The following is a 13,667-nucleotide window of genomic DNA, read 5'->3' on the forward strand; positions in this document are numbered from 1 at the left end:
TTATTTAACGTGTCTCTTTAAAGTCTTAGAAGTGTGACTAAAACAAAATTGATCTGTCTCCTCAGGCACTGAAGTCCTGCTAAGTGTTAATTGTCCAGGGTTTTTATAAGGAGTTTGACAATAACTGAAGAAAATGTGGGGCCTGACCCACCACCATTGCAATGGTGACCATTTTAAATTGAAAATATTTGTAAAACTCTTTTAGTTCTTTCTCTCTTTCTTTCATCTTTCTTTCTTTCTTCTTTCTTTCTTTCTTTCTTCCCTTTTTCATGTCATGGTTTCATCTTTTGGAAACTTTGCAGGATTACTTTAAGTTTGGGTTTATGTTAAATAAAATGAAATGAAATGCAAAAGATACTTTTAAAGGGCTGTAATATGGCTTTAGGACTGGCGAAAGAGCCAGAATAATGATTCAGAAGCTGAAAATAGCTCTCCATTTTATGCAGTCAAGTAAAACTCTGTACCTTGGCCTTCCCCACAGCGGATTAGCAGAGCTGGAAGTTATCCCACCCCCGGCATGCCACTAGACATGACACGCCGGGCTCTGACAGACTGCTGCCTAAATAGAGCGTGTGCTGCTAGAAGGAGAACCCTGATGGACAGGGTGGGTGAGCGTCCAGTGACCTCAGCTGAAATTCATTTCCTCTGAGAGGAAAACTCCCAAGGCCCTCTCTGTTCCAACGAGCATTTCTGGAGCATGGGTGCTCACGAGGGCACCCAGTCCCCTCCAGTGGCGTGGGTGCTGTTTCCCTTTGATGCTTGCTTCACTGAATGGCCTTCAGGGACACACAGAGCACTTACCCTGGTCCTGAGGAATCACATTTTCACACCATGGAAAGGAGAAGTGACTGAATTTTCTTTTACTCTCTTATGGATTCCCCCCCCCCTTAGTTTGTTTTCAGTCTATTTTTATGCGAGAAGCTGTAAAATGAAGTGGGGAGGATGAAAGCTGACTCCTGAACTAACTCCATTTCTGTTGAGCAAGTGGGTGAACTTTGCTGGGTGGAACCTTCTAGGTCCAAGAGCTGAGTCATCCTGGTGAGTGAGAGTTTGACGGCTCATCTCAGATGCTGGTTACCCGCCATGGGACTATATATATTGTGTCCTGTCAAATAAATAAAGCTGTCAGGGTATAATTAACGTGCGATGCTTCTCTAATGAAACAGAATTGATGGGAAATACCTGGGAGGATATTAGCAATGGAACAGTGAAGTTTGCATTTAAATGATCTTAATTACTCCTTAGACTTAATGCCCTAGTAGGATGAACGGGAGAATGTCACATCTCACTTAGCTGTGTTGTTTGAGACGGTGGCTGCGGGGTAGAAAAGGGGGACGGAGGGCATTAACTCGCCTTTCTCTCTCTCTCTCTCTCTCTCTCTCTCTCTCTCTCTCTCTCTCTCTCTCTTTCTCGCCCTCGCTCTCTTTTTTTCCCTTCAAAGGAAATTAAATCAGAGCCCTGACAGGAGAGGGTGAAATCTCTGAGCAGTCCTCCTCAGGGCTTAAAATGTACAGACTCCACCACGTCCCAGTTTGCTATTGTCCTAAGGCAACACACTCCCCTGCTGCTCTGTGCGTCTTTGGCAGCTCACCAGCCTCCCAGGGCCTCCGGCTTTGATGTGAGGAGCAGGCTGTCCTCGGGCCAGGCTGTTGTGTCCCTGGCCTGGGCTTCACTCATCAGAATGCCAGGAGGGATGTCCTGTTTGGCAGTATACATTTCTACAGCCCAAGTCATTGTCAGAGGTTCCTAACACTCCCGCGGCAGGGGGAGCCTGCCTTTGTGTCAGCCACAAGTGGCTGCCCCCAGACGCTCAGCGCTCCGTGTGGCTTTGTGGGCTTTGGGTGCTTGTCCTCTGGGGGCAGGGCCCCTCTGCCTGGGGAAAGACACCAGCTCTGCCAGGCTGGCTGTCAGTCTGAAGGGCCTCCTTGGCAGTTCTCAGGGGAACTGACCCAGCGAGTTGAACAGCTTCCTCTGGGGACATTGCATCGACCTTCATTTGATCTAGTCCTGGCAGCCTGGTTAGTCAGGACGTTAATTCTGGCTCGGGAAAACTTCCTTAACTGAACCTATCCCCACCGTGGTTCCAGGCTTGGAGTTAGAAGTCTGTGCTCTGCACATTTAACTCTTATAACCTTTGGTGTATATCTATTGGCCATTGTAAAAGCAGGTGGTCACATAAACACGGGATTATAATTATAGGTAGTGGGGAAGAAAAACATGAGACTATGCCTTACAACTAACCGAAAGGCTAGACCCAGACCAGAGACGGGCGGGGAGAGAGAGAATTTCTCATTGATGAGCTGTTTGCAGAAGGGCCAATTTAATTCAGATAGAAATTACCTCGGTAGACTGAAAGCAACCTATTTCTTATTCTGGTTTATATGGCACAGTACCTTGTACTGTATCTTCATAGGCGTCGTAATAGCATATCCTACAGAGGGAGAATTTCTTCTATTTTAGTAAAACCCATGCCCTGGCCATTTTTTGTTTCACTGTATTAAGTTTTATAATGTCCAAAGATTTGTTTGTTTGTTTGTTTATTAGTTTTCATAAATTCTTTCTCTAATGAGAACACATTGCATTTTTGGCATCCTCATATGAAAAAGATTATTTGCTCTTTTTTTACAGTAGGTTGGGGAGTGCAACCTGTATGATCCCATGACCTAGTTAGGGGAGGACGCCTGAAAGGGTTCAGAATAGAAAGGGGAAGAGATCTGTAGAAGACCAACTTCACTGTCTTTTTAGGGCATGCCTGTTTGCGTTCTATTGAGTGCTTTGCGTCCATTCCTGGGTAACAGTTTAGCATCGTCATAGTTAATGTCTTTTTCTCGTCATTAATGAGTCTTTGTATGTGTGTGGTGTGTGTCCATTTTTTTGCATCTGAGTACGAGGGCCTTCTTTAACAGGTCTTGTGATGCAGGTATCTTATAATGTTCAAATCTAGATGCTTTGAAATTGCAGAGGCTTGCTGTAATCCATTGCCTAAATTCCATCTCCCGGCAAACACTGGGAATTTTTGTAGGACAGGAACATGGAAGGGACCGTAGCTGTGGTTAAACCATAGTCATAGGACTTAACATTAATACAAAGTGTAATATTTGCAGGTATTCCATCTATCATTTCTCACTGCTTTCAATAAGGTCATGAAGTGGGTAGTTCCGAAGATGAAACTGGAGCTCAGTGAGATCGCTGACTTGACCTAAAATGTATTGTTTCTCTTTCAAATGCTTCCCTTCCCTCCTGCAGCTTACAGGTACCCTTATCTCCCTGTGATTTTCTTCAGTAAAAATGTTTCAGATTGAATTTTCATGTTTGTGTTGACCTTTGCAACCCTCTGTCCCTGTTCTGTTGAAGCCACTGGACGATATAGCTAACATCTTGTGGGTTGATAGTTAAAACTCTTGAAGAAGATGAAAACAAAAAAAAAACCCAAAACCTAGGGCATAATTCATTAATAATTTTGTTCTGTTTCTGGATATATTTTCTTCCCATTGTCAGCCAGTGTGGGAGGAAAAGGAAGAATAATGTTGGAGCCGAGGGTGTTATGTGGGTATGTGCCGTCCAAAAGCATCTTGTAAGAGAAAAAATTATTGATTTTTCTTATAAAAGTAAAATTGAAACACTAAATAAAAGATTATTAATTCTATTGCAGTGAAAATATATATTCTAATGCTGTTAAAATTGTTAATTATTAGAGACATATGTTAATCAGAGGCATACATATGTATAACTATATATACAAAAATGGTAATTCTCTGCTACCAGGCTCACACCTAAAATGTCATGAATAAGGAACTGCTGCTGCCTTTGCCAATGGAGAAAATCTGCATAAGACTAAGGCAAGACCACCCATTTCTTTATTGTCCTGGAACAGCATCGCAGTTCCCAAAGCTAGAAATTTTAAAGGAGGTCGGAAGTTCCCTTCACCTCCTTAAAAGTGAATTCTGGTTCAGTTTCGAATGATACTATCTACAACCACAAAGCCAGTGCACTGTGGTTTTCTCTTATTGGAACTATAGGTGCTCCCTTCTAGAATTGCCTTTTCGGCCCCCTGCTCTTTCTCTGTCCACATCCCCCGCAACCTGAGGCCTCATCAAGTTTGACCTGCTCTGTGAAGCCATGTGCCACTGTTCTAGCCCCTACGGAACTCTTCCTGGTCTCCGTCCCTATTCCCCTTAGAAACCTTACCACACAGTATAGCGTTTGGCCTTTATGTTTTTAAAATAATTTTCTCTGCTCAAGGCTTGTGCTGTTAGGCACTTTATCATCTCCTATAACAGCTGGCCCAGTGTTAGGTGCCTTGCAAATGTTCTTCACTGGTTGATTGTTATTTCCGTTGTGCGGGTATTAGTAAACCTCTGCGGTAGATGAGAGCCTTGCTTCTCGATGTATGCATCTCAGACCAGTAACACATCTGCATCACCTGGGTGCTTTAATAAGCTGGACTCCATCCAGACCTGCAGAATTATAATCAGCATTTTAACAAGCTCCTCTGGTGACTCATATGCAAAGTTTTCATAGCCCTGGAGAGGAAGGTGCCTTTTCCTGGAGGGGTGGAGACCCTATGAACTTTCACCTTTTCCCTTGATGCCCATGTTGTATTGATTGTCTTAGGGACCTGGTTGTAGCAGCACGAACCTGCCACTCTTACTGTAACAGCGAGGTTGTACAGTTAGTCCCAACATCGAAAAGGGTAAGAAAAGGTTTAAACATGACCAGAGGGCCCTGTTTCAGTTATCAGGACCTATTATTCTGATTCAAGACAACCAGCAGATCTAAACCATGAAAATCTCTTTAAATGGCCTCTTTTAAAATTCTCAAGCTGAGGAGCAAAAAAGTATGATTTCCTTTTCCTTAGTTACCTTTTTTTTTTTCTTCACTTAAAGTGCTTACACCCACTCAGCTTGCTATTTTGAACTCTGGGAAAGAAAATTTGTGGGCATCTTGCAGTTTTTCAGGAAACAAGGCTCAGATTAAATGTTTGCCACATTTTCTACGTGTTTCTTCAGGAAAGTGGAGAAGCACATCACTCATGCTTTTACTCAACTTGACACACATTGTGACTTTCAAAGTGTGGATGGAAAACAGCTTCTGTCCTTAGTCGCCCAACTTCACACAGATATTCCTGGATTTTTTTTTCCCTCCCATCCCTCCTAGTTGTCCTTCCCTTTCCTTTCACCATAGTGCCTGGGATTCTTCATGTACAACATAAGTTTTATAAAATATAAGATCCCTCGAGAGTACCTAGGTTCATTAAATCAAGGAAGAGCACACATGGATTTAATTAACATGTAGAACAATATGTAGACTATTCTCAGTCAAAATTTAGTTAAATTTTTTTTATTATAATTTAAAGTCATTTGCATATCTCTTGGTGATTCTCTATCTCTGAATCCAAAGTTATTTCACAGATAACAGATAGAAGAGACACTGGTCGGGATGGAGGGAAAGGGGAGGGCGTTAGGTAACCTCAGCCATTCAGCTATGCTTTAAATGAACTCAGGGCTTCATCTATACTAAGAAAAGAAATTGGTTGTATGGGATATGATTTTGTGGTTGTGTCAGTTACATACAGTTTATTTTCACTTTTGTTGAGGCAGTTAAGGCATTTTATTTTAGATAGGACTTAAAATACTTGTCTTCTATTTAATCAGTGTTCACATAGATGTAAAGCAGCGGTTCTCAACCTTCCTAATGCCACGACCCCTTAATACAGTTCCTCATGTTGTGGTGACCCCAACCATAAAATTATTTTCGTTGCTACCCTATAACTGTACTTTTGCTACTGTTATGAATCCTAATGTAAAAATCTTTTTGTTTTCCGATGGTCTTAGGTGACCCCTGTGAAAGGGTCGTTCGACCCCCAAAGGGGTTGTGACCCAGAGGTTGAGAACTGCTGATAAAGGGTATTATTCAGGAGACCTTGTGAAGAATTAATAGAGTTTAGTGGTGGCCTTGAGGAATGAAGTATTTCCAAGCAAGTGAAATGGAAATGAGGAAAGATACAGGATCAGAAGACTTGTAGAATGTAAATTTTTATTGAATATTAAAGTTAAAATGTAATAAAAGTAGAGATGCTTATAATATACTATGTTTTTTTTTTAACATGAGAAAGCAAACTATTGAAAAGATGCTTATGTGTGTGATGAACACAATTTTATTCAAATTCCTAATGGCAATTTTTTGGGTATGGCTGAATATGGAGGGCAGATAATACACTTAATCAAACAACACAGTCTGAGGAAAATGGATGATAATTTCACAAATATACATGTGCCCACAAGGAAGTATCAAGGAGTGTTTGTAAAAAAGAGAAGGAGCAGAATCTAGCCCTACCATGGATTTAAACATACTATAAAGCAACTGTAATTAAAACCACCTAACACGTGCAGACCATGTTCCTATGATAATGAACATGAAAACTGTAACACCATGACATCTGAACATTCCATTTTAAATACAGAGATCAATGTAACACAATGGGCAACCCAGAAATGGACCCATTGAAATAGAATATACACATAAGATGTAATATAGCAAACTTAATAGTATTGTGGGTAACTTGGAATTTGTCACAAATGTTTGAATATGTACCTGGATCCAAATACATGCCAGATATAGTAAATGTTTAAATATCTAAAAATAAGCTTACAGACCAATTTGTAGACAAAATAACATACACATCATATTAAAATCCCATTTAAATGCATAAGAAAAAATAGGACCTAAATGTACTCAAGTCATATGAATAATTTCATTAAAAATGAAAGATGATAAAATTATTTTAAAATAGGAGAGTAATTATAGTCACCATTAAAAAAACAACAACCCTGAAATACCATTTGACATTAAATAAACCACCAAAAAATTTAATCACATACAGTGATGAGAAGTGTGGTAAAAGTAGAATGCTCATTTATTGCTAGTGGCTTTATAGGTCATTTCAATCTCCTGACACCCACTTGGCTATAAATATGAAGTCAATGAAAATATCCTTACGCTTTGATATAATAACTATTTCTGTTAATGTTTTAAGGAAAAAAGTCATATCTCTAGGGTTAAAAATAAAGGAGAAGCTCTGTAATGTTCCCACATACAGGAATGATAAAGGAAATAAATGCCTAAGTATCTTAACTCGACAGAATGTTATATAGCCAGTAAGAATGAGAATTATGTGAAGTACATGGAAGTAGAGAATGTGTTTATGAAATGTTAAATGAAAAAATTAGGATGCATAATTATATGTGTTATGAGAGCATCTATGTGATAATATGCTGATATAAGGGCAAATAAATATTAGATTAACATTTTTTAAAAATGAAAATAATTGTGTTTGGGTGGTGGGATTAAAGGTGTTTTTCTGGTTGAAAATGTCCTCAATGTTGTTGCATTGGAACAACGAAATAAATGACTAAGTAAGATAGGTATACTAATTCTGGCCATTAGGATACCACTTTCCAAATGTTATCTGGAGTGCTGCCAAAATATGCCCAGATATCTTGGGATATTTTGTAACATCCTCAAGGTATTTTCAGTCTCTTTATTCTCCTCCACCTGTTTTTTACTAGGTGTGCATATCAGTGCGTTGATTACACTGTGATAAAGAGGGTGGCGTGGAGTCCCCCGTGGTATTTGCGGGTCTCTTCTCACTTTGCACTTATTTCCTTCCCATCCGAAACTGAGAAGCATCTTTGACATCATTGGTGCTCAGTAAACTCCTGCTGAATATAATTGAACTTTTGCTTATGGAAGGCAAAGAAACTCCATGAGCTAAAAGAGAAAAGGGTAGTAGTCGCCAGGAAACCTGTTTTCTCATTGCATGACCTTGGGCAAGTGACTGTGACCTTCTGGGCCTCAGGCTCATCCCCAATAAAAGGAGGGTGTTTGATGACCACTAAGAACTAGTCCAGGGCTATAAAGACATGAACATTCACAACCTTACGTCCGGGTGCTGTTTGCTACCGTCAAGTGCTTCTGAAAGCAGATTTACTGTGTTCCCTGTTGCAACAGCACCCACGGCCAAAGCACTGCCAGTGTCCCATCAACTCAGGGAGCGTGGCTCCTGTATACTTCATGGGGTAAACCGTTCAGCTAGAGAAAGCTACTCAACTCCATCATTGTGCATACATCTGATTTATTATACACAAATAACTGAAATAAACCCATTGGTGACAAACACGATCAAGTATTACCTAATGATTAATTATTTCATTGTTTAGACCATGTAACTGACTGAAATACAAAGTTCAGATGTATTTAGATTTTCTGATGGAGCCAAAAATACCACTCACTGAGGTGTTTGTGTGATTTAGTTTTGTTTTGTTTCCTAGTGCTGTGAGGCAGGAATACAAAGACATGGAAGGTAGAAGGTTTTGACTCAACCGCTTTCATCAGGTTATAAAATTGTTTTAGGTTATAAGATTGTTACAGTGTGGTATAGAAATTGAAAGGAACCTGTGATCCTATCTCAGATGTTACTGTTCACTGCTAAGGAAATGACCGTTTCTAATTAATGTTGTGTTGTGGTTTGTACACAGGAGGCTCAGCTGTTAAGCAGACAACAGATCAGGATCTGTACTAATTAGGGGCAATCATTTAACTGAATCATCCTTACAGGTGACTGATATATTTTGTACTTACTACTTTTGAAGTTTGGTTTGAGGCACCCGTACTCCCACTGAATAATTGCTAGGTAATTTGAAATTACTGGCCACTCAGATAACAATGGTTAGACTGAAATTAGAGCATGTTTGCTATGTTATAGGAGAAACACCTTTGAAAATACTGGCTGTATGACTGGCCACACTCAAGGAATTTCAGTCCTCTTATGAGGCAAGAGTTACATATTTTAAGAAAGCAGCACTTGAATGAACAAAGGCAGAAAGAGGGATGGTAAGTTTAGACTTTTGTACAGGTCAATTTCTATTACACATTGCAAAATTAATGAGAAAGGATTCTCTTTCTAAAAATTTATTTTTCAATTATAGTTGACTTATAATATTATAGTAGCTTCAGGTATACAACATAGTGATTAGACATATGTATACCTTACGAAGTCATCACCACAGTAAGTCTAGTACCCATCTGACACCATATATAATCATTACAGTATTTTTTAGTTTGTTCGCTATGTTACGCTTTACATCCTAGTGATTGATTTTATAACTGGCAATTTGTACCCCCTAATCTTTGTCACCTATTTTGCTCATCCCCCCAACCACTCTTTCATCTGGCAATCATCAGTTTGTTTTCTGTATCTATGAGTTTGTTTATGTTTTGTTCATTTGTTTATTTTGTTTTTTAGAGTCCACATATAAGTGAAATCATATGGTATTGGTCTTTCTCTGTATGGCTTACTTCACTTATCATAATACCCTCAAGTTCCATCCATGTTGTTGTACATAGCTATATTTCATTCTGTTTTATGGCTGAGTAATATTCCATTGTATATATGTACCATGTCTTCTTTATCTGTTCATCTGTTGATGGACACCTAGGTTGCTTCCATATTTTGGCTATTGTAAATAATGCTGCGATGAACATAAGGGTGCATATGTCTATTCAAGTTAATGTTTTCTATTTCATCAGATAAATATCTAGAAGTGGAATTGCTGGGGTATATGGTAGTTCTATTTTTAATTTTTTAAGAACCTCCATACTATTTTCTATAGTGGCTGCAACAATTTACAATCCCACCAATAGTTTCTGAGGGTTGTATTTGTGAGAAAGGAGTCTTAAGAATCTTTAAGTTCATTTTGCATCATGAGAGGCTATTCCCTTGCTCTTTCTTGGAAAGTGACTTACATAAAGATAAGTTGTTAAGCAGTGCTTTAACACAAAACCGTCATGGCAAGAATTCAGAGATGAAATGATGAATCTAGCTACCAAATATTATTTGGAAGAACCTTTGTAATTCTTTCATATAAGTCCTGGAAAAAATACAAAAATATTTTCTCACCTCTTGATGTTCAAATGTGAAAAATGAATGTGTTGTATCAGTTTGCAGTTCCGTCGTTTAGATGCCTATATTTGGTGATCCATTGTAGTTTAAAATAACCAAACCACTTGACATTTGTCTTGTCATATTTATGGCAAGAACCCTAGAATAATAATTAAGACGATTTATCTCTGTGAATGAATAAGTCTTTTGAGACCACATCCAATTGAGTTTCCTAGATAACTATTTCTTAAATAGCAGTAAGACTAGAATCTAGGCATAGGTTGTCATGGAAGTGAAAACCTATTTCCCATAACTACTGTGGATTTCTACTTAGCATGTATAATTATTGCTATTTGTCTTCTCCATTGTTAGGAACTTTTTTGTTGCTGTTGTTGTTTTTGAGTATCTACCTTCCAATATTTGCTACCAATAGTGGTAGTAAATCTATATCAACCTTTTCTTTTTTTTAACGGAGGTAACTAGCAATTAATTTTTCTTAGTGTGTGTAATGGAATTGGGGGAGTGACACTATGTTGCTAATTCCAAATTGCATAATAAAAAAATCATGTATTTATGGCATTGGGGTAGGTTTTTGAACTTTCACTTGAATATAGTTGTGTTTGATATTCTGGGACTTCAAAACATACTAAATCGACGCAGGAGGGACCTGATTTGGGTGTAGCTGGAAGCTGTCCAATTTTCTGTCTCACTGTTCTGGTTAACCCTCCAGCATCCCATTTATTTTAGGCTCAAGCTGTATCTTAAGATACAGCTTGCTCTCTCTCAGCCTTTCTCTTGGAGCTGAGATAGTAATTTAATATTTGGGCTTCAGCATCTACTGGTAAAACGAATAGAAGTAACTGATATTATTTATACCCCATAATTAAGCTGTTTCTGGGTCTTTAGTGGAGCATAAACTCTCTGTGCGATACAAGGTGTAACATTCTAAGAATGATTTGGAAATTCATGCTAGTACGTTCTCTCCAAATGATCCATCTGGGTGTTGGCTTGTATTCCTCCACCGTGATCGCATGTACATAGGGCTGAAGGGCTTTAAGGAACTGCAACCTACACATTTTTATTGCACCAGTAAATTAATTAGATTCAATGAGTCGAATTCCAGAGCAGCCAGTTGCATCTTTCCCTCGTGTTTAGTTTTACATATCCTGCCATTATATAGTTATCATTGCCATGAGCCCATCATCACTGACAATAAAATCATCTGCTCTCACACTTTGTTGTGCTATTTTATTGTTTTCTCTATGCTGTAACATTCATTTTACCCCAAACTGGAAAATTTAATTTAATAGTTGGCAGATGCTTTTGTTGTTTTATAGTTTTAAGTAGCACGGCAACTTAGGAGAAGCGATAATAATTATCTTGATTTGAAATCTGTGTTATGAATGTATAGATCATATAATGCTGTTCTGGTTGAAACACTGTTGTTGTTTTCCTTTCCTCATTAGGTGGAGTCTTTGAATTCTTTAAAAGACGATGGTAATCAGATCTACTTGAAAAATTAAGTGAATTGATTTGGTTGGAACACTGCTTACCAATTTTTTAACATTCAGCCATTGGGTAAGTTGAGTCAAGTGTTTTCTATGTGGTTTTATTTCAAAATTATGAGAAAGATATCTCAAGCAAAATATTAAGTTTTATGTGAATTTTTGACAGTAATGATTTAAGGCCCTCAAAACCTGTGAAAGATGTCTGGGATGCTATCTAAATGAACATATTTTTAAGTTTTTATCGTATTTTTTTCAGTTTTTGCTGAAGTTCAAGAAGACTAGAAAATGTTGTCATTTATAGATTGAAACCAGTCCTTTTATTTACTATTTGAAAGATTATTTGCGTGTTGTAATCTGTAGGTAATGTGAGAATTTCAGGCTTTACTTTAAAAAGCTATGTATGTGTAACTGTACTGTATTGTATCAGATTCAAATCTAAGGTATAGTGAACATTTTGAGTAAATCAGTAACTGTTTTTTAATCCATTCTCATTTAACATAAATCCTGGCTTTTCTGATAAGAATAGATCTCTTAAAGACTTACTCAATTCAACTTCCTTGTTGCAGTGTTACTGCAGAAAGCTCTTGAGGTAGAGAACTCTAAACTAGGGCGAGTTTAAGCTTTTAGAAAATTATTGGTGCTGCCAAGGCAGAATTTAGTGGGAACAGGACTTTGGCTACTGTGAAAATGTCAGTATAGTAAAACCTGCTCTGTCAAACAGATTTTTGGCATCAGAAGACTAAATGATACTGATTTTAAGGTTTTGTAATTTATTTATTTTTAAATCCAGGCACACACATGCTTTCATTAACCATTTACACAGTAACAGAAAAATTTTTTGGGGAAAAATTGTATTCCTAATCTAAATCACAAAATTTGAGCTTCTGAAATACTAAATTTTATTCCTATATCTAAATTGTGCAGCTTGCTTCTCAAATTTCCCTCTGAATAAAGTGGAGCTATTTCAAAACCCAACGGATGATAGTGAATAAGAAAGGAAAGTGTAAAATCGAAACCAAACTAATAGTGTCTGCTTTACCTGTGGACACCTTAAAGCATGAGGAGTTCAGGTGGCTTTTCAGGGAGACAGCTGCATACTGTATGCAATGCCAACAACTGCTTTCACTTTGTCTAAGATAATCTCCCTTGAGGAACTTGATTTGCTAGCCTAGCCCTTCTGAGCATTCGGGGAACGTAGAAATATCAAGTGTGGAAACCCCAGGCTTCCTTTTATTTTGCCGGTAAGGTTCATAACCCAAGATTCATTTGTGACCAATAATTTCCATTGTTAGGGGCACATGGTCCCATTTGGAAACATTTTTGGATAATTAAAGGGATATATATATATATATATATATATATATATATTAGATGAAAAACCCATCAGGAAGAGAAATGTTAAAAAAGAGTTTTAAAGGCAAAGCCTTAATTTCTTCAATAGGTATAATAGATGTGAGAAGATGAAAATTAAGGCTCTGAGCCACTAACTGAAATGTCTTTGTCTGCCACATTTAATTTTCCACCTACTCACAAGTTTGGCTTTTACAATTATTCCCAAAGGACCCTACAATGTTACAGTTAAATTTTGGTTGGCAGGACCTAATTTAAATTATGGTTAGGAGACAGTTCTGTAAGTGCCTCCTGAGAATGGGTATGGCCTGGACATGGAGACCAGCTGGCATTCTCTTTGTTTATCACACCGGGAATTCTGGAAGCCTTTGGCTACATCAGCTCATTGGGGTCACTGTGTTTTAAAATAATTACTTCTTTGGATTAAATAAGAATGCTACTTATTTCATAAGGTTATGTGAGGATTAAACTCTTGGCAGGTAGTAGGGGCTCGGTAATTAGTAATGATTATGATGATAGTGATTGATAGTGATAATGGTCACAATCATTGTTTAAACATAACGATAATTATATTTGGTTGATCATGGGACTGATTCTTTACCTTTCACCATGTATATAACCTGTAGGGATGAGTACATTTTCTCAATTAAACCAAATACTTATTTTGGTAAGGAAGCACTTCATTTGAAATGGGTAAGATTTTTTTCATGATGTGTATGCCTTGTACAATCAACAACCTCTCCTTGACTTTATCAGTGAACTTGGCCTTGTCCATCAGACCAAGTGAAAAAACTTTTTCTAAATAATAAATTTTAAAAATTTGTGCAGTTTTCCCCACTCCAAAGTGGTAGTAAATAGAAAACAGTTTG

At 37.9% G+C, this 13,667-nt stretch overlaps 1 protein-coding gene across 5 annotated transcripts in view; it reads left to right on the top strand.

The window, feature by feature from the left end:
* HIVEP2 (HIVEP zinc finger 2) overlaps positions 1-13,667 on the top strand; it is a 183,566-nt gene that overhangs the window by 92,456 nt on the left and 77,443 nt on the right. For all 5 annotated transcript variants that reach the window (XM_019653751.1, XM_019653753.1, XM_019653754.1 and 2 more), the window contains exon 2: positions 11,407-11,518. The gene's annotated coding sequence lies outside the window, so the exon portion shown is untranslated. The remainder of the gene's footprint in view (positions 1-11,406; positions 11,519-13,667) is intronic.

The sequence above is a fragment of the Hipposideros armiger genome, unplaced genomic scaffold (assembly GCF_001890085.2).
Source record: "Hipposideros armiger isolate ML-2016 unplaced genomic scaffold, ASM189008v1 scaffold_206, whole genome shotgun sequence".
Lineage (NCBI taxonomy): Eukaryota > Metazoa > Chordata > Mammalia > Chiroptera > Hipposideridae > Hipposideros > Hipposideros armiger.